The sequence below is a fragment of the Candoia aspera genome, chromosome 1 (genome assembly GCF_035149785.1).
Source record: "Candoia aspera isolate rCanAsp1 chromosome 1, rCanAsp1.hap2, whole genome shotgun sequence".
Lineage (NCBI taxonomy): Eukaryota > Metazoa > Chordata > Lepidosauria > Squamata > Boidae > Candoia > Candoia aspera.
The window spans coordinates 312117525-312139663 of record NC_086153.1 but is presented as its reverse complement, the minus strand read 5'-3'; the positions used below and the strand labels follow the sequence as shown (position 1 = coordinate 312139663).

Genomic DNA, 22139 nt, shown 5'->3' with positions numbered 1-22139 from the left:
ATTAGCCATTCCCTTTGTTTTCTGTCCAGGACAATGTTTTCTATGGCCTTTAAAGTTTGTTCTCTTCAGTAAAGTTTTCCACCCTTTGTGTCAGTCTGTTGCTAATTGTCATTATTTGCTCTTTTTTTTCCATTTGTCCAGTGCTTTTGTGAGACTGGCATAGCATGACTCAGGCCAGTCAGTGCAACGTGTGATTCACTAAACTGAGTGGATTAACTCCACCCACATGAACAAACATTGTGTTTAGGTATTAGCTAATGCATTGAATTTGGGTTACAGAGACATGGGTCCAAATTCATATTGAACTACAAAGCTTCACTGGGTGTCATATTTGGACCAGTCATAAACTCCTAATCTAATTGGCTTCACTCAGCTGTTGTGAAGATAAAAGAGAAATCTACATTTGCAGATCAATGCAAACATACTGTTAATGTAATAAGTAGTAATCTATAATAACTCAGACTCCATACTTCACATCGTGCCTAGAATTGCCAAGAGATATGTAGTAGAAAGGTTGCCATATTCCTATTATCAAGCCATCATTCATGGAGTATTGGCTCTTCTAGGTTCACTGTAATATTCATAAAGCCAGTTGTATCCTACCTCCTTAACTGATTATGTAGAGCAGAGGAAGGAAAAGTTTCTTTTTTCAGGATCCTCATGTTTGACTTTTGGAGATAGGGTTCCAGTGGACTGGTTTACAACATAGTTTTAAAAAGAAAAAAATGGCACTGTCCTTTTTTTAAAATATATTTTTAATTAAAACTTTTAAACAAGACGACAAAAACTAACCCAAACTAATATAAAGTAAGGAAGGAAAAAGAAAAAGAAAAAAATCAACGATAAAGCAAAAGGTGCAAGAAAAGAAAAAAAAAGTTGAAGAAAAATAGAAAAGAAAGAAAAAAAGATATAAAGAAGGGCTTCTGATATTCTTCACAGCAGCTGTATAAGTACAAAGTGTATAAGTACAAATATATTTTAACCTCTCTCTCTAAAGTTATATCGTAGTATTATTCTTTCTATAATCTAGCCTGTCTAACCATCAAAACCATAAATCACAAGTTCATTTTTTTTCACTTTTACTCAAAAGGTCCATAAGAGGTTTCCGGTCACCAATGAATGTAGATAGTGTCTTTTCTCTAATCAAACAAGTCAAAGAGCCAATTTATCCAACTCAGCAAAATCTGTCAACTTCACCAACCATTCCTCCATAGTGGGTGGTGTTGAATCTTTCCATCTCTGTGCATATAATTATCTCGCCGCACTAATCATATATTGAAATAATCTTCCATGGCTTTTTTCTAACTGTTTATACATTAATCCCATTTAATAAAATTATCTCCAAGGTTCATGTTTCAGAACTCTAAACAAAAAAATCCAATTCAAATTGTCAAAGGCCTTTTCTGCATATAAGAATATCAATGCAGCTTGTTTTTCATTATGTTGCTTCCAGTGTTCCAGAATATTCAAAACATTTCTAATATTATCTCGTAGTTGTCTTTTAGGTAAAAGACTGCATTGATCTTCATGAATAAAATCCTGTAAAATTATTTTCAACCTTTCAGCCAAAATCAAGGTAAACAGTTTGTAATCATTATTCAAGTAAAGATATTGGTCAATAGTTTCTTGTTAAAGTCAAATCTTGTCCCTCTTTAGGTATTAATATTAGCCTCCTTCCAACTATCAGGAATCTTTCCATTCTGCAAAATAATATTCATCATTTGTTGTAAAAGCTGTAAAAGCTTATCTTCAAAACTTGTCTTTAGTAATATCTCCACTTTACAGATATTATTAGCCAAAGTCTTAGAAATCCAAATCATATCTATTCTTGAAAAAGATCTATGTCTTTCAGAAAAATAAGTATATTCTTTTGAATCTCCATTTTTATATCTCCATGCATCAACAAGCTCCAAATTATCTATTAAAGAAAAAAAATCTGTAGTAATTTACCCTGTGTTATTTTTATATTTTTCTCAGAAATTCTATCTTTTTGTGGGAAACCACTCCATTCCAATCCCCCAGGAAACACCAATTTTTATATGTAAAATCCAAACGTTTATCCATGCCCTTTGTGAAATGCTGGTTTATCTTCATTTGGGGCATAAATTCCCAATATCAAAGCCTTAGTGCCCTGTAGAGTAACTTCCACCCCAACAGATCTGCCATAATCATCAGTCAATATAAGTTTTGGATATAGTTGGGGGTTTATATACAAAACAATTCCATTTTTTTAAATCCTGCTGAAATAAATTCCTCTCCCAAATTTTGTGACTTAAATATTTTACATCTTTTTTCCTAATACATGATTCTTGTAGACAAATCACATCCTGTTTTAACTTTTTCAAATAGTGAAATATTTACCCTATTTATATTCCACATTAAGCGTGTATAACCCATAGATTTTGGAAAAGTCGATACTCTAGTGCCCAATGTGAAATCTTCTTCAGTGTTTTGAATCTGTTGTGGCATTTCTTTAGTCTCATCTGTCATTGTCACTTCCCTTTGTGTCTCTTCCAGTTCTTCTTTAATTTTTTTCAAAAAATCTCTTGCTTTCTGCACAGAATTCAATCTAAATCTCTGTTGCTTAAAAGTAAAAATCACCCCTTCCAACTTGTCCCACCTAAATGGAATGTTCTTCTGTTTAATTTTGTCTGTCAGAAAGAAGTACTCTTTTCTCTTGTGTAGTATTCTAACTGGGATTTCCTTAAGGACAATTACATCTGTATTATCAATCCTCAGTCTAGTATTAAAATGCTGCTGTAGTACTTGGTCTCTTCTCTTCTTCCTGACAAAGAGCACAAAGTCATCCCTTGGAACATTTCTTAATTTTGCAAAACATGTGTTGATCCTATAGACCTTATCAATCTCTGTATCAATATCATCTTCCTCCCAATCCAGGAAATCAGACAGAGACATAACAACCTTTCCTCTGATATCCGCTCCATGTTCTTCTGGAAGTGCTCTAAATCTTAAGCAGAATTCTTTTTCTGTTAGTTCCAGTAATGCCAAATTGTCCAAACCCTTCTCCGTCTCTCTATTTATAACATCTGTCTTACTTTCCAAAACTTCCACTTTGTCAGTAATTTGTTTTAAGGATTTGCAGGGATGAAAAAATATCTGAAAGAAGAAGGTTAACAAAATTGAAGAATCTGTAGGGCAACTGCCTAAAAAAAATGGCACTGTCCAAAACGGCATTTTGCCTGAATTTTGATGACACAATGAGGACAGGGGGCCCTGGGTGATGTATAAGTGGTATGGGAGATGCATGCACCAGCCCTGATGCAGATAGTATGATTTGCTAGTTCTTGTGGCAATCTTAAAACCTTCCCTCCCTCCTGCCCAACATACCATCAATGTGGCTGATTAAAAAAGAAGCACAGGTAAATGCTTAAGTGAAACCTTCAAAATAGTTTTAACTTCCTACAATGCACCCAAGAAATAGGGAGGGACAAATATACATATTGGAATTATATCTAGACATTTTACAGTAGAGAAAATGAGTGAAGAGGTTCCTAGTACAGGATAGTCCATGCCTACTCTGGTAGGAGGGAGGCTTGCATGGAATATCATTCTTTTTCCAGCAACATGAAAGGTTGTCCGTCCTTTTGCTAATAATTTCAAAAACAATCCTTCAGTGAATTGTAGTACATGTTCCCTAACACTTCATGAAACTACATGTGATGTTTCACACTCTATGGAATGCTTGTGTTTTCAAATACAGGAATTTCCTTTCAACCAAGAAGCATCTGTTATTCACCACCCACAAAGCATCACCACCCACAGTACATTCTGTGCCATCATAGTAAGTCCAGCCAGCACTTTTCATTCAGGGTGAGATTTTTTTTAGATGGATGGACGGATGGAGGGAGGGAAGAAGGGAGGAAGGGAGGGATACTAGGGCACTCTTCTAGACAAATGTCAGTGACTGGCCATCCTAAGTAAATAATCAATATATAGACCCAGTTTGGTCTAGTGGTTAAGACAATGGGCTAGAAACCAGGAGACTGTGAGTTCTAGTCTCACCTTAAGCGTGAAAGCTGGCTGGGTGACTTTGGGCCAGCCACTCTCTCTCAGCCCAGCTCACCTCACAGGGTTGGTGTTGTGGGGAAAATAGGAGGAGGAATGAGTTGGTATGTTCATCGCCTTGAGTTATTTATAAAAATAATAAAGGCAGGATATAAAATAAAATAAAATAAAAATACACAATGTTATCCATAACCCAGTAAACCATATTAACACCATGCATGAAACTTACCAGCAATCATGAGCTCAATAAACTCAATAATGTATAGAAGCCCTAAGACTGCTAGCTTAAGGGTATAAGGCACCCTAAGGCCACAATGGTACAATCAAAGCCCTGTCTTTTATTACTCATATCACAGCTTGACTTTTTTGACCATACCCTATGGATACCCCTGGATAGGATTTTTCACTACTACTGTACTTGTTGGGCTGAGAAGAAAAACAAAAAAAAGCAGTCCAATAGAGTTTCCCAAACAATAGCAGTTTCAGTGCTCAAACCCGATTGAATCACTCCAAACGATGCCTCTGAAACAACCAAGTTTTGTTTCATGCTCACAACAAAGCTGTCAAAACACGTGTTTTTACTTCATAACAGAACACTCAAAATGCTGACCTCCCAAAAACATGAGGTCAGAATGTTTCAAACTCAGAATGATTTGCACACCCATATTTATTTCTACAATACATTATTTTCTGCTGCGTATTCATATGATTAGATTTTGTATGTTATGCAAATAAAAAAAAGCCCACCCACCCACCCTTAAATTTGTTTTTAATTCCCGTAACATGTCTTGCCTTAGAACCTTTGTCCTCCCACCTTAAGTCCTCAAACCAAGAAGATTCAAATGATCAAGCTGTAAACATAACCCACAAACATTTTTCCTAATTCATCTGCACTATAAAATTGTAATAAAATGAAAGGCAAGAGTGAGATCATAAGATGATTATAGCAACACAAGAAGGCATTTTCTCTACACCAAGAAGGGATTGTTTGAGTTTAATTTTCCTTCCAAGATAAAATACGTAAGAAAAATAACAAATTATTTGTTGACAGACCCCCTGCTCTCCAAATAAGTATCTATCTGGGCTAGAATACTGTGGTTAAATATAAAATAACACTGGGAATTAACTGCATATGATGGAGCTTTGCTATGAGAGCCAGTTAATATTTCCTTTGGGTTAATTCCATTAAGTTGGATTATAATATTTACAAGGAACTTAAATTCAAGCCTGTATGAACTAGAATACCCAAATTAGTAATGGGATATGTGCTACTGAAATTTTGGGAATTCAGAATTTTGTAATATAGAGACAAGCCTAAAAAAATACCCTTTGCTCCCTGAACATGACTTATGGCTGGTTGTATAATCAGAAATGCATAGCAGAGAGGTCTGGATGCTATTCAGATACAAGCAACAAATGACTGTGGCTATTTTCATTCAAACATCTGGATGATCATGTTGTGTATCATCAATACATATCAGAAGAAATGTTTGTGTGTGTTCAGTGTGAATGAGAAATGAATCAATGACTCATATTGTGTACATCTCATTTATCCTAGTTTGGAAAAGTGTGGGCTTTCAGGCTTCTCTGCATTCATTCTTTCAAAACTCAGTCTTCCCTGGTAAACTAGCCCCACAGAAGTCTACTAGGATGAAAAGGTTTGCAAGCCCCCAGAAAAATGTACAGAAATACATGCGGATTTGAGAATACTCAGTGATGAGCAAGATTTAAGTTGAGCTACTGAGTTCTGATTGGCCTACTACACTGCCTTTGCTCAGCAGTTAGTTGACTTTGAATGAGCAATGATTGCCTGATGGTATTCCCTGCAAGATCCAGAATATGTTTTTACTTTGCAGACAATACAGACAGTGTGGGAAAATGAGGCTTAGATTTTAAGTGTGTTGGTAATGATTTGCAGGTTGAACAGATGGTGGTGCAGCAGTTCCCACTTTGTAGTCCTGCATTACTGCTCAAATGCTATAAGTTTTATATATATAAAAAAGAGGGGGTTTTTTCCCCCTGTGATGGTGCACTAGAACAGTTTGCTTTTGACTGGAAGGAGTTTTTCATTATTTAATTATTAGAATTCCCAACTTGCCATCCCATACATGTGGTGGGACCATAGCTCTGAGAATTGTCAATCACCATGATATGCCAGCTGGGAATTCTGGAAGCTGTGGTCCCAGCCTATCTAGAGTGAGCCAGGCTTGAAGTGCAATTATAGAGGCAGGTCAGCTAGCTGGAGCTGGTTTGTTTGAGCTGGCAATCAGTGAGGCATCACTGAAAGATCTCTTGAGGTCTCTTTCTAATCTTAGATAAATATAGGCATTCATCAGTGGAGATGAACATCTGCAACACTTTATACATGTTTTCTGGAAGAGAGAGGAGTCCTGCCTCCACCAGAAGGTGAATGTCATGACCCAAGTAGTTCCTTCCAACTGTATATTTGTATGATCTTATCAGGGAAATGTAAGAAAGTGAGGAGACAACAGAAGGCTTAATGGAAGATTTCCAAATAATTCCATTTTTATGGGTTGTCTTGGATGAAGGGAAGAAAAAGAACTACATAAATGGAAGAAACTTAACAGTTTCTTCTTTTCCATGTCCTCAAATGCCAATTCTCAATTCAACTATCTCCCCCCTCCATACACTCATACACAAGCATTCATTTTAATTAAGTTCTCAGCTGGCTCCCAAACTCCTCTTATTTAATGGACAAAACAAGCTGATTTGCCCAGTAAGGCTCACAAACTCACACAGCTCTGATTCCTACAGAGATTTACTGCATTTCTATTCCCTCTCCTTGAAAGAACCTTACATGAACTAAATCAAATGAAAAACACATGAGCTAAAGGCAGCAGGATCTTGCCAGATACCCTTCTCCATCCAAAACGGCGAACTTGCAGTCAGTTTGTCCTTTCATGTGTTGTTTTTTCTGGCTTCATGACCCAAGAATTTTTTTTTTTACTACGTGCAGTAGTATAACAACATATTATGCAATTCTGTTTTCCAAGGAGAACACTGTGCAATTCATGAAGTTTACTGAACCAGTTTTTCTCTAAAGCAAGTCAGCAGAGTAGGATATGTAGGTATCCACATATCTGAATGCCACAGTGATGAAAACTACTTTTTACCCTAGGATGATGAATGTTATTTCAGTGGCTCTGTATGTGGGGCAGAAATTTAATTTTAGATTTGCCAAAGCTGAGCCCTGCATTTTAGGGCCATTTCGTACAATATTCAGAAGACAAACCAGGTTTGCTTGCATTTACAAAGTTGCTAAGGTGAGTTGCAACTATGTGATGCAATTCTTAGTGTGTTAAATTAAGCTGCCTTTCTGGCATCCAAAATTAATACATATGTGTAAGAACTGGTGTCCTGAACATTGGTCTTGCCCTGAATATTCTCATCCCTGTAGAAGGAACATTCACATTTCTGCATATTCAGCATGAAGATCTGGAAAGAGATTCTAAATACAAACCATAAACACATTTAGTTCTAGAGCGTTTTATGCACCATTATAATAGGACTTTGAGGCAGATGTCCAGGGCCCTAATAAGGACTTGCAAATCAGTAAAATTCTACTCTATTTTATAGTTCGTTTTTGCTGGATAATTTTCACTGAATTTGTTTCTATATAGATTTTTTAATATCATATTTTTAGAAATACATGTTTTAGGGTGTTGGACTTCAGTTATTTACTGTATGAGGTGGTTGTGGAGAAGGGCAGGTCTTCCATTTCTCTTTTATTTCTTCTTAAATCAACCTGCACAGAGGAGTCTTTGATGGTGGTTTCCACACTGCCCATGTGGACAAGTGATGTTGAAGTCAAAACTGCATTCCAGGAAGTGCTGTGGAAGAGACAACACCTTTAAAGGTCAAGGAAAAGACTTTCTCCCCCACTGACTTTATGCACTGAATAAAGTTAAGTCCATCTCCTGCCCTTATTTATTTCTTCATTTATTAATTAAAAGAAAGTTGAACATTAGCTAGGTTCTGCTCAACCCAGTGTTTATTTCAACCAATAGCAGCTCTCTGGAGGCCTAAAAGGAATCTTTCCCAGCTTTCCTGCTTCCAATCCTACAAATCAGAGGTGCTCAGGTTTGCATTGGCCCTGCCACTGCGGTATGAGATCAATGCTTCATGAACTTCTTGTTCAGACTCATAAAAGAACACCTAGCATACTTCAGGCATATCAAACTGTTTGTTAGCATTAGATCATACCCTCACAGAGAATTCACAAGGGAAAATGTGGGGGTGGGGGGGTTGATTAATGTGGTTTATTGTGTGTTTATTCTCTGGACACCATTCAGAAAAGGACACATTTGTATAAATTCAACCTTGGTAGGAGTTCTATGTTATGATTTACAGTTCCATGTTGGTTCAGATCAGTGATGTCCATAGCAGTCAAATAGTGCCTTATTGGAGATGTTCTTTTTCTTTCTACAGGTGAACCTTACAAATATACCCATCCTCACCCCTCTACAATCACATGTGGAATATATTTAATAAGTCATTCATTCATTGTAAAACAAGGGTAACAACTCATGGGAACCTATGACATAAGCACCTGATCACATAGCATACTGTATATTGTATTGATGGTAGAAGGACATCACATTTTCAGAAGAGTCCAGATAACATGGAGTAAGTTCAGAAAAGGACAACAAGCATGACCAGAGGACTAAAAACTCTTTATAAGAGAGATAGATGGAACTGGGAATGTTTAATCTAGAGAAAACTGGGGAGTGAGGGTGGGGAATAAATATGATAGGACTTCAAGTACTTGGAAGTATTGGAAGCCTTAGGCCTGTAATCTGTCATTCCAAAGGGCAGAACATGGAAGAATGGCTTTAAGCTATAAGAAGCCAGTTTCTAATTTAAAAAAAAAATCTTAACTTTCTAACAGCAAGAGCATGTCAAAAGTGGAACAAAATAATCGGTGATGTAGTAGGCTCACTTTTACTAGGTGTTAAAGTGCAGGCTAAACAGCCATTTGGACTTGTGCATGGTAGAGGATTTGGATTCAGTGGCTTAAAGGTCCCTTCAAAATTCATCATTTTATGAAAAGGGTGTACAAAAGCTTGAAGCTTATTCATACCACACCCAGGCTATATGCCAGACCAGTGTCTGAACCAAATGAGGAATTACTGTCTTATGCAACCGTTGAATAGCATTTCCCAATCAGCTATGTAGGTTTGGCCCTATGAGTTTAATATTTGGATAAGAAGATTATTTAACAGCCAGCATCACTAGACTTTGCATCACTTTTATGAATACTGCTGTGTGACAGTAAAGCTACACCCTCATATATGATTTGGCTGCTACTGTTTATTCAGATATATTCATTTTGTACATAAACCTTTTTTGACATACTCTTCAGATGTGGTGGACTTTAACTTCCATTTGAAGGACACCAGATTGAGAAAGTTTGTGTTATATTACATAAAATTCACTCCAACACATCCAGTATAAAACAAAGCTGTTTTGAATTCCTTCCACTTTCATCTACATCCAAGAAAAGAATAATTTTCAAATAATGATTTATAACAATTATTTCTAATTATATTCATTAGTGTTTCCTTATGAGTCTTGAATACTAAACCTGTGTATTAGATCCATGTCCCTCCTGGCTGCTTAAGGCCTCGTGGAAGATAAGTGAGAGGGTGGTCCTGCCTGTGACTAAGGAGGAGATGATTCAGCCTCTCCTCAAGAAGCCATCATTGGACCCAATGGTGCTGAATAATTTTTGACCTATTTCCAACCTTTCCCTTTTGTGGGAAAGTTGTTGAAAAGGTGATTGGGTTATAGCTATAGAGGGACCTGGAGGGAGTGAATTATCTAGACTCCTTCCAGTTGGGATTCAGGCTTGGATATGGCACTAATATTGACCACACTTGTAGTTGATCTCTGGTAGGATCAGGATGGTGGTAGTATATCTCTCTTGTCCCTTTGATCTCTCAGAGATGTTCAGTACCATCAGTCATGGTATCCTTCTGGACCAGTTCAGAGGTTTGGGAGTGGGGACCATGGTGTTGCAGTAATTCTCCTGCTTCTTACTGGGTCAGTTCTGGAGATGGGGGAGAGGTCTATTCTAAGCCCCTGATTTATGGGGCTATTTAACATTTCTATTTAATATCTACACGAAGCCACTGGTTGAACACATCCCCTGGCACAGGGTTAGGTAATACCCAGTGATACATCTCTTGGACAACGAAGTGATCCTGGAGGCTCTGGAGATCTGGATGGGAAGGAACAGGCTTAGTCCAAACAAGATCTGACAGGGCTGATATACTCTGGGGCCCTTCTAGTAAAGAGTGATATCTGATGGGACCCAGGAGATCTGTCTTTTCTGTTGCTGCCCTGTTCAACAGAATATTACCTCCCCCTCCCACCAAAATCCACATGGTCCCATCCCTGCCTACTTTTCCTAAGGCACTGAAGACCTGACGTTTTCCCCAGGCATTGAGTGAGGAAGTTAGGTGAACCCATTTAAACAGATTTATTCATTACAGATGCACAAGCTGTCTCTGGCACGATATGTTTTAATTGCTGTTCTTTATTTTGTTGATGTTTTTAGCTGGTTGTTAGCTGCTCAGAGTTGCATGGTGAGTGGGCAGCCATATACACAAATAAATAAAGTTTTCAATGATACAGAGTTGCCATGTAAGTAATTTTATCCATCATTTAACTAGCTTCTTGACAAAATCCTTAACTGAAGTACCATATTTTAATTTAATCTCATGTTGCCTTCATTTTGGGTTGAATTCTTTCAGAAGCCATCCTTAAACAGTTTGACCACCTATAGTTGTTGAACACTAGCTTTTGATTTGACTATTAATCAAAGAGAATATTTGCAGCTCAGGGTTGAACTGTTTCATTGCCGTCTAGGCAACATCTTCAGTGCAAGCCACTGAAGATGTTGCCTAGTCTGGCAATGAAATGTCTGCAAGAAAACAACAAAGCTCAGAGAGCACCAAGGACTCCACAGATTTGGCTATTATTTGTTCCAGAAGCAAAGGAGTTGGGCAGATGGATCCATGGTACAATTCAGGAGGTCGGAGATGAAATTTGGTCAATTGTACAGAGCTTGGAAAAATCTAAGGGTCCTGTTTTTGGTTTTTAGATTATGTTCTTGCATTTCTATTACATTTTAGTATTTTAGTATCGGTGGATTGCTTATTCATATATTTTTTAGTATTTGTATGAATATTTAGTTTTTGTCATTTTGGAATGGAAAAACAGTATATAAATAAAACATATGATGACCATCTAGTAAATCACAGCTGTAACTGATAAGATCTGGTGTTTATTGGATTTGCCATTAAACTGATCAGATCAGTAAAATGCAGGTTGGAAGCACCTTCGTTTTCTTCAAAGTTGCACTCTCTAGAATACTTTTTTCCCCTTTCCTTTAGTTGGTGTAGAGGGGAACATGACAGCCGTTACAATGAGGAAGAGATCTCGATAGTCAGCAGAGTCAATGACATTCAGAAGACATTGTATGGTTCACATGCCAAGGTTTGTTTCTACCCATAGTTTGCCAATTCTGATTCAGGGCAACCAAGATAACATCTCGGTATTATTTCTATAAATGTTTTAAATTAATGTATACGTTTTGCTCCATTAAAACATTATATGCATTTTGCTGTTCTTTATACACCAAATATTCAACTTTTCAAATATGAAATTTCAGCATTATCAAATTGTTTCTTAATATAGGGAACATTTTTATTTTCTCAACCTGGCAGTTTTTCTTGCACTCAGATGTTAACTTAATCATGCAACATAGCATAGTTTTACAGTAACTTAGAGAAACAATTGCCTTGGTTTTTTTTTAAATGGAGGAGGCTAAGTTATTTAGGAAATTAAAGCTGCCCCTCCTGGCTATTATGTCATCATGTTTCCCAAGTTAAAGCACCTGCCAGAACTCTATCCCAGCATAACACCTGTTCATTTTCTGAGAGAATGGTACCTATTGTTGCATGCCCCATCATTCTGGAGTATTGCAAATCATCATCATCATCATCATCATCAAAACTTAAATGGGCAATGGGTGAAAACTGGAGTTCTTAAAAAGAAACTGATGGAACCATCATGGCATTACAAGAACAGGCTATGCAAACAAACATAATCAAAGACAAAACTGATCATCTTTCAAATGATAGCAATTGCCAACTATGTGAGATCAAAGATGAAATTGTAGATCACCTCATTAGTGGCTGAAGCAAAATTGTCCAAACTGTGTACAAGCAATGTCACAACAGAGTTTGCAAAAATCGTGCATTGGAATTTATCTAATGAGTTGGGCTGTACTGTTAACAAAAATGACTGGGACCACCCATTAGAAAAGTCTCAGAAAAGTGGAGGTCATGATCTTGTAGGATTTTAAAGTACAGATCAACTGACACTTGAAACACAACAGATCAGACACTATTATTATTGAAAAGAAAAAAAAGTGTCGTTCATAGATGGAGCAATACCCTGAGATAGGGCAAAATAGAAGAAGTAGCAAAATATCAAGATTTGCAAATCGAAGTTTTTGGAAGAAAAAGTCGACTATAATGCCAATACTTATCAAGGCTCTTGCAGCCACATCAAAGGGATTTACCAAAGATTTGGAAGTTTTAATTTTACTGGACTTGATATCACCGAGTTTGCAAAAACCCATCTGAGGGCTGGTTTGCTGTATTGGCTAGGGTGCTGGGCTAGAAGCCAGCAGGGTATGAGTTCTAGTCCTCCCTTAGGCATGAAGGCCAGATGCCTGATGTTGGACTAGTCTCTCTCTCTCTCTCAGCCCAATCAACCTCACAAGATTGTTGTTGTGGGGAAAATTGGAGGCAGGAATTTTATGTGTGTATACCACCTTGAGGTGATAAAAAATAAAGGTGGGATAAAAATAAACAAACTGCCTTGATTGGAACTTCCTACATGTCACAAAGATACCACCATGATTCCTAAGCTCTTGGCTAGAACCCAGATCTTGGAAAATACTAAAGACTGTGGATGAATAATAGTAGCAGTAATAATTATAATAACAAATTGAGAGAACTTTCTGCAAATCATCCTTCCTTTTCAAGAAAAGGGATAAAGAAAAACAAAGCCTCTAAAATTTCACAGAAAAAGGTATTGTTTTAGATCAGTTATAGTTTTAATTACAATTATCTTATATATAGGTTACTTAAGTCTTCCCCAGTCTGATGACTTGGAGATGTGTTAGAAAATGACTCTGCAATATTACATCAACCACTTGGCTTTTACCTGCCTGCCTGTGTGCCATCTATCTATGTCCATCTGTCGATCAATCAATCAATCAAACAAAATTATTGGTAGACAAACTTAACACATAATTAGTTCATTATGTTATGAATCCAGTTTTGTAAATCTGGAAGATATTCTCCATATATAAAGTTTTTTTAAAAAAATCTTGCTTTAACATGTGATCAAAATTCATCTTTTGAACACAATGTGCATGATTAGTTCATTTGTGACTCACCCATCTCCGGATTTTTAATCTGTCAGATCTCTCTGCTATCAGGTATTTGCAGAAGAAAGTAGATTCAGCTGGCAAAAGTGGCTTGTGGGTCATCCTAATCCCTTGTAGCTGCCACAGGTTCTTTTTTAGAGTAGCTCCTTATATCTGTGCTGTTGACTGAAAAGGGGAAGTTGAGACTGAGGAAGAAAAGCTTCTTGAGGCTACCTTGTGAGTTCTTGGTAGATGCAGGATGCAAAGGTGATTTGTAGCCCAGTCTCTTAGCCACTGTGCTGTCCCAGTTGAAGCCCAATCTCTGGATCTATGATGTTGCAGTAGCTTCAGAAAGGGAAAAGGACAGGCAACACCAAATCTTTAAATTATTGGAGGTGATGGGATTTTCATCTGCCTAAAACAGTGTCTGTTCTGTTGGCTGACTGTTTTCCCACCCTTCTTAATAGGTTACTTAAGGCAAATACCATTTCAGGAAGTTGCATGGAAACATTTTATATGATTGATTGCCCTTATTAAATAATTGAATTCCTCCTATTTTTTTTAATCCTTACTACATCTGTGATGGATTTTTAGGAGTTTCCCCCAACAGCATAAAAATAGAGGACAAATGGGAATCAAATATATAAATCACATAGTTTTCATATGACAGTGCAGTTTGTTGGCATTGGGAACTAGTGACTAATGCAAGAGGAAGGAAAAGTGTTTCATTTAATGTATTGAGCAACATGTTATATCACATATAGTGATGTAACTATTAGAACTTTCAAGGCTGTTTGAGGAACACTAACCTGAATGGTGCTGCTCTCTGGTGGCTTATCAGCTGAATGGCACTAAATAAAAAACTAGATTTTTTTTTCACTAGCTTCATTGGTTTTGTAGGCTTATCTTTTTTAAAACTTGCAAATTTTCATTTGTACATATCCCTTTGTCTTTGTTAGAAATAATCTATTAGAAGAAAATAATATATAGATTTTGGACAAAAGTATCCCACCATTCAGAGAATTTTTTTTAATCTGTTCAATCATGTCCGATTCTTGGAGACTGCCTGGAGACTGGTTTGCCATTGCCTCCTTCCCAGGGCTGAGAGAATGTGACTGGCCCAAGGTCACCCAGCTGGCTTTGTGCCTAAGGTGGGACTAGAACTCACAGTCTCCCAGTTTCTAGCCTGACGCCTTAACCACTACACCAAACTGGCTTTCTCAGAGAAATTAGGGTAGCACTCTTAGATAGGCGACCTATAGCAGTCTAGATTTCACTGAGCATCAACTCCCTAAACCTCTCACAACTGGCCATGCTTTCTAGGAAAGCTGGGAATTGTATTGGTGAAATACAATTCCCAGCTTTCCTAGAAAGCATGGCCAGTTGTGAATTGTATGCTTGCTGGTGAATTCTGAGAGTTGAAGTCCACACATCTTAAAGTTGCCAAGGTTGAGAAACACTGATCTAGATTGTTGTACACGTTTAACTTGATGTGCATGCTTTTCCTGCCTATTTAGTCTTTTAGGTGGATGAAGCTGTGAGAGAATAAGGGTACCAATGTCTTCAAGGCAGCTTCCATGGTGAGCAGTTATTTACATCTATTGGTTTAATCCTTTCTTCAAGCAACTTGGAATCCTCCAGATCTGCTGGGATTGCAACTCCCAGAATTCTCTGCTTCTGACTAATTCCAACTGTTGGCCAAGAATTCTGGGAGCTGCAATCCCAACACATCTGGAGAAGGTTCTTTCAACCAGAACGCTGTGCTGAACACGACATCTCTTATTTGTTTGCTTGTATGTTTGTTCATGTATTTTTTCTTACATAGTTCACTTTAGTTCCATGTGGGGATGCCAAAGCAGCTTGCATACAGAAAAGAAACTATCAGTCTTTCACACAGCCTTGCCGTTCTTGTCCTCTGCTGCAGGTTTGTCTCTGAGTTTCTTTATTGCTGCTCCTGGGGCTTGGGTGGGAGAGGAAGGAGAACTGATTGAAAGCCATCTGGCTGGCCTAGATAGCCAGCACCTTGCCCCCATTCTCCTTGCTTCCTTGTTGTATGATTGTGGTTGGATATTTTGGTTTTATAGTATTTCTGTTCCATTTTGACTGTTTTGCTCTTTATTGATGTACATCACCCAGAATCATAACTGTGAGTTGGACATACTTATAACTTTCTTAAAAATAAGTAAATAAATAAATGTAATCCCCTCTCTAACCTGAAGAACCAGGTTAGGGAAAGATCTTTATTGAGAAAATCTATCTTTGTGGTCACTAAGAGTCGGCCCTGACTTAATGGCACATAATCAATCAAAAAATCCCCTCCACCATGAGATCATGCCTTAACTTCTCTAAGATAAATACCAGATTAACAGTGTGGCTGTCTCACTTGATACAGGCCCATGGTGACCTAGGAAAAGTCCATGTTTGTCAAGGGGGCCATGAAATCCTAGGCCTAACCCCAAGGAAGGAAAGTTGAAATTCCCCTGGCATTAGCAGTATGGGGAAGTTAATCAGCAACCCAGTGCTGAAATTAAGAGCTTGGGCAAGGATGCTGTAAGCATCAGGCTAGGCAGTACCACAGTAATACTCCCAATTATCCCTTGAGTCCAACTGCACAAATAAGGTCTCACATCTCAAGGATTATTGTTACCTCTCACCCCAATGTTGGAATTACAACTGAAATAGCACCTGAAATCCTAAAGGGCAAATTTCAGAGAGAGGAACCCCCACGTCATTGCCCAAAGACCAAATCTGCTCTGTCATCAATGATTAAGTTGTAGGTGAGGATGAACATGCAATTCAGCATCCTGGGCCCTGAGCAGAGGCAAAAAGGACAGAAGAGAGAAATGACTACAGATTTCCAATTCCTCTTCTACTGTAACAGATTTCCCAGTGCCTCCCATCATACAGCCATCTAGCCATCAATACCATAATTCTTCCTTCACCCATCAGCCTCCTTTGCTACCCATAACCAGAGCCTTGGCAGGACAGTAGCCACATTACCTCCCAACTATAAAGGACTCTGAGCAATGGATAGCTTCCAGAATCAGATAGCATCAACAGCACATGTAAAATACAGCATTAATTCTTTTTAAGGGTAACAGTGAATGAGCTAAGTGAGAGGGAAAAAGCAAAGCAAGGTGCAGAGATTAAGTACTACAATGAGTTTCTAGAACCCAAGTGCTACCACAGAGAAGAATCTATCTCCATTCTCAGCCAATGGACCTCAGGTAGCAGGAGACAGATCAATTCCTCTCCCAGAGATAGTAATGGGTAGACCTTGAGGAGCAGGAGGAAGAGTCACAACCAAAACAAGGGTCAGATAAAAGAAATCTGAATCCAAGGTTACCAGAACTGTAACCTCAGAAAGAGTCTCAGGCAAGACCCCCTCTAGTTCAAAGGTAGAGGGAGGGAGGGGAGAAGCACATTCAAACTTGCAAGATTCTGTTACTGTCACCTTATAATAAAAATAGTATTAGCATGCATGCCTTTGGTTTCCTAATCTGGTTTACTTTGAAGGGCTGACAGAGATGTTAACAAGTGGGCATAATTATACAGAAGTAGAAGGAACTGATGCAGAGTTTTTAAAAAATGCTGTTGTCTTCCTTTCCCATATGTCATGTTAACAGTCACAATACTGATACACTGAACAGAGAGACAATGCCTGGCCTGTGATTTAGAAAACAGGAAATCTAAGCTCAAATTCTAAAATTTGTGGAAGTATGTAGAAGCTGACAGAAGGCCTTGGGAACTGATTTGAATGTCTCTGGCAATTGGTTGGTAGCATTTTCTCATCAACGACAGCATATTGAAGTTAAGACAAAATTGCTGAGGAAGTCACCTGTTCACAAAAAATTATTGAGTATCATCTACTTTCATGGGAGATAGTCCAGCAACAGAGATGATGTTTATTCAGCATTCCTTGATTGCTGACCATTATCCCGGGCTGGCTCTTTTTACACTGCACCACTGTGGTGTAAACAAACAACTAGTACTGAAATTACATGTTGTTTCTAATTATATGAATACCATGCCAGAGGTCTTTCTGAGTTCCACAGAAGACCAAGCACTCTTTCATGATCATATAGGGCATTCATTTGTGAAGATCATCTTTGGTTATAGGATGCAGACAGGAAAGGATCAGGTTCTTAAGTGTTTCAGAGTAAACAATGGTCTTCTAAGCTCTTTAATTTTAACTGCAATCATGTTATTTCTGTTTCATTTCAATTTGGTTTCTTCATCTTATAATTGCAGGAAGTATGTCATTATGAATGGATGAATCTACAGAGACAGGCATACAAGGTGGCTAAAAAAAGAAAAAGAAAAAGAAAAAAAGAAAATTTTCAGCCACTTAAATTTCCACTGAATTTATTGGAGTTAGTTTAAAACAGATATTAAATTGACATGCAAAACATTTGTCTCTTTCCATGTGTTGTGATCATGCTCATTATTACTGAACTCTGTAATCAATGAATTACCAGTATTATTTACTCAAAGTCTGTCAACTTCTTTCCCTGTTGTCAGATGTCACCAGATGACCCCTTTCTATAAAAAATGACATGACATAATAATGGAATGTAACAAATCAATTCTGAATATGTAATGTCTCAAGAAGGGCAAGGGAGGTGACTAATAATGATAAGGGGAAAAGATCTATGAAAAGGAGAACAAAAACTTCTGTGAATAATTTCTGCTCAGCTGTACTAAGAAAATGGAATCATATGAAAGATAATGCTTAAGGGAATGATTTTAAACCACAGATACTAAGTATGCCAAGCACTTTGACCAATGAAATGGCATCAGTTTCACTGGAATTTAAGATTTCTGAATTTTTGGTTCATGTCTATTGTAATGTTTGAATGACTAAATGTGAAGTGGTGACTATTATTAGTAAATGTTTCTTATATGAATGGTAAAAAAGCATATCAAAGGAATGAGGGGACTGATATTTTATTTACTATTGGAAAGTAATTAGCCATAGCTTTTCTGAGTTTCATTTTATTTCAGAAAATTAGTTCTCCATCTTTTGTGGGTCTGTGTGATATACATATACGTATACGTATACGTATACGTATTCATTTTAAAAGGCTGAATAGATGAGAAAGGCTGAGATGGTAATAAGGATATAAAGAAGGGATGATTTGGAGGCATGATGATCTTGGTTTTTTTCAGAAAGTGATAGATTAAGGCCAGATGGGGCCTCACGTCCATCTACACTAATTTAGTACCTAATATCATGGTCAATCTCACCCTTCAGTTTCTGCATCAACCCCAGATGTCCTGGCTAAACTACAGCATGTGCATTAGGAAAGCATCCAGATTTTCCTTCACAGGCTTCAAGAGGGAAAAAAGTGGGAGGAGGAGAGCCCCAGAGTGACCCCATTGTCTGTCAGCTGCAAAGGGTCAGTGCTAATGCCAGGCAACACTTCCTTTAAACTCAGTCCAAAAGACATAAGCATGGTGTCCATGGATAGTCAAATCCTTGGCCTTTTCTTCTAAGTCTTTCTTTTTCAGTTGATACCAGTCCATATTAAGAGGCCATCTGTTGGAAGAATCTGGTCCAGCTACAACAACAAAAGGAACATGGGAACAGAAACATAAAAATAAAATTTCCTTATATTGAGTTAAATCATTGGTCCATTTCAACAATATTGTCAACACCAACTAGCTGTGGCTTTCCAGGATTACAGGGTGGTTTTTTCCAGCCTTACCTGGAGATGCCAGAGAGTGAAGATGGACCTTCCACAGGTGAAATATATACTCTAACCACTGAATTATCCTTCCAGAAATGTCTAGTTTCAAATCTCAATGTCACCAAATCTATAGATATTTAGAACACAAAGCCATGGTGTCAGGCTTCTTGTGGAAGGCGTATGTACATATACTGTATCCTCGAATATACAAGGCATTCAAGGATACAAGAGCTTCTGATAAGTAGGTTTATTGTAGAAAAGGTACTTAAGTCATTATGAAAGAATTCCAATTACTGTTGTATATTAAATGTGATCCCTATTTATAGCAAAATCAAGATTCAAATTCTTACACTTATTTCTCCCATTTGTGCAGTGTAACAGGCTAGAAGCTGTATCTCTTGATCAGGAGGGATGGATTCCATCTGCTTCTTGTCCTGGTAATGGACTGATCTGGTATGAGGTTGTTTGCTTACAACTGTGTGAGCATTTGCTATCATGTATGGGAAGAAAAATATTCTTCAGCTATTGCTGCAAAAAAAAGTAAACTAAGACTAGGTGAGTCTCTCTGGAAAGCACAATTAAAGATTGTGCTTTCCAGACCTTCATGGTAGCCACCCACCCATACTTCTAGGTATGGGCACTGAGAGAACAAACAATTATTGTTGAAACATACTGGTGTAGGCTTTCACAACTGCCATCAATGAAGCAGTGATGAGTTTTTGGGCTGAATGGCCATGGTTTACTTCTGAAGATGCCAGCCACAGCTGCTGATGAAATGTCACAAGGAAATTAGACCACAGCCATTCAGCCCAAAAGCTCATCACTGCATCATTGTTGAACCCTCCTATAGCAATTATAAACAGGCTAGTACAATTAATAATCTCTTGAGACATCATAAACAAAGACTTCCTCCATAATTCAGTTCACATTTTAACATCAAATTTACATCCACTCCCCCCAGCACATAGGAACTACAATACAGTTCAAGATGTGTATTTTTCCCAATTTCTGAACAAAAAAGCATATTAAAAAGTACACATTAAGGATATATATGAACAAAAATGTGTAGATTAATGGGGAAAGGTATCCAAAACTTTTAAATAATGTGGACAGATGTCACCACGTACATGAAAATTGCTGCAGGAGAGAATAGATATTCTAGCAGGCCACACAGTACATATAAAAAGAGCTGAATGCAATACGAGACTTTGATTCTTAGAAAGCAAGACAACCATGACTTTATATGTGCTAGAGAAAAAGACAAGAACTAAGGAAAGGATTTTTAGTTTTTTTGGTTTTATTTCAAACACACACCAAAACTTTATCCTCATTCAGTCTACTTGCGGTTTTTAAAACTGGAAAATTAAAGCAACAACCATATCTACTCTCATGTACACATGGACACAAATGCACAAACTTTACTACAGAGATAGACAATATGGTACCTTTGGGCATGATGTACATGTGGGTATCTCCCTTGGCACCTTTCAGGCTCCCTGCCCCATGTCTTAAAAAACAATAATAAATCAATGAATGAATGTGAAGCTTGCATGTTGAACAACCTCACCTTCTACCTCTTCATTAATAGAATATCTCTATGCCAACAGGCATTTTTAGAAAATACAGATGGGTGAATGGTTGCAGCTTTGTGCTTTTTGGAAATGTGTTCACCTACCCAGAGAAAAAAAAGAGAATATTTAGAGTTTTGGGGACATATTTTGTTGTTTATTCGTTTAGTCGCTTCCGACTCTTCGTGACTTCATGGACCAGCCCACGCCAGAGCTTCCTGTCGGTCGTCAACACCCCCAGCTCCCCCAGGGACGAGTCCGTCACCTCTAGAATATCATCCATCCATCTTGCCCTTGGTCGGCCCCTCTTCCTTTTGCCTTCCACTCTCCCTAGCATCAGCATCTTCTCCAGGGTGTCCTGTCTTCTCATGATGTGGCCAAAGTATTTCAGTTTTGCCTTTAATATCATTCCCTCAAGTGAGCAGTCTGGCTTGATTTCCTGGAGGATGGACTGGTTGGATCTTCTTGCAGTCCAAGGCACTCTCAGAATTTTCCTCCAACACCACAGTTCAAAAGCATCGATCTTCCTTCGCTCAGCCTTCCTTATGGTCCAGCTCTCACAGCCATATATTACTACAGGGAACACCATTGCTTTAACTATGCGGGCCTTTGTTGTCAGTGTGATGTCTCTGCTCTTAACTATTTTATCGAGATTTGTCATTGCTCTTCTTCCAAGGATTAAGCGTCTTCTGATTTCCTGACTGCAGTCAGCATCTGCAGTAATCTTTGCACCTAGGAATACAAAGTCTTTCACTGCTTCTACATTTTCTCCCTCTATTTGCCAGTTATCAATCAAGCTGGTTGCCATAATCTTGGTTTTTTTGAGGTTTAGCTGCAAACCAGCTTTTGCACTTTCTTCTTTCACCTTCATCATAAGGCTCCTCAGTTCCTCTTCACTTTCAGCCATCAAAGTGGTATCATCTGCATATCTGAGATTGTTAATGTTTCTTCCAGAGATTTTAACTCCAGCCTTGGATTCCTCAAGGCCAGCTTGTCGCATGATGTGTTCTGCATACAAGTTGAATAGGTAGGGTGAGAGTATACAGCCCTGCCGTACTCCTTTCCCAATCTTAAACCAGTCTGTTGTTCCGTGGTCTGTTCTTACTGTTGCTACTTGGTCGTTATACAGATTCTTCAGGAGGCATACAAGATGACTTGGTATCCCCATACCACTAAGAACTTGCCACAATTTGTTATGGTCCACACAGTCAAAGGCTTTAGAATAGTCAATAAAACAGAAATAGATGTTTTTCTGAAACTCCCTGGCTTTTTCCATTATCCAGCGGATATTGGCAATTTGGTCTCTAGTTCCTCTGCCTTTTCTAAACCCAGCTTGTATATCTGGCAATTCTCGCTCCATGAACTGCTGAAGTCTACCTTGCAGGATCT

At 38.0% G+C, this 22139-nt stretch overlaps 1 long non-coding RNA gene across 1 annotated transcript; it reads right to left on the bottom strand.

Annotated features, from left to right (window-relative positions):
- Positions 1-7739: 7739 nt before the first annotated feature.
- On the bottom strand, positions 7740-14174 carry LOC134490636 (uncharacterized). Its single transcript, XR_010067226.1, has 2 exons — positions 13523-14174; positions 7740-7877 (listed from the first exon to the last, which is right to left on the bottom strand). It is a non-coding gene; the product is annotated as an uncharacterized LOC134490636 (long non-coding RNA).
- Positions 14175-22139: the final 7965 nt, after the last annotated feature.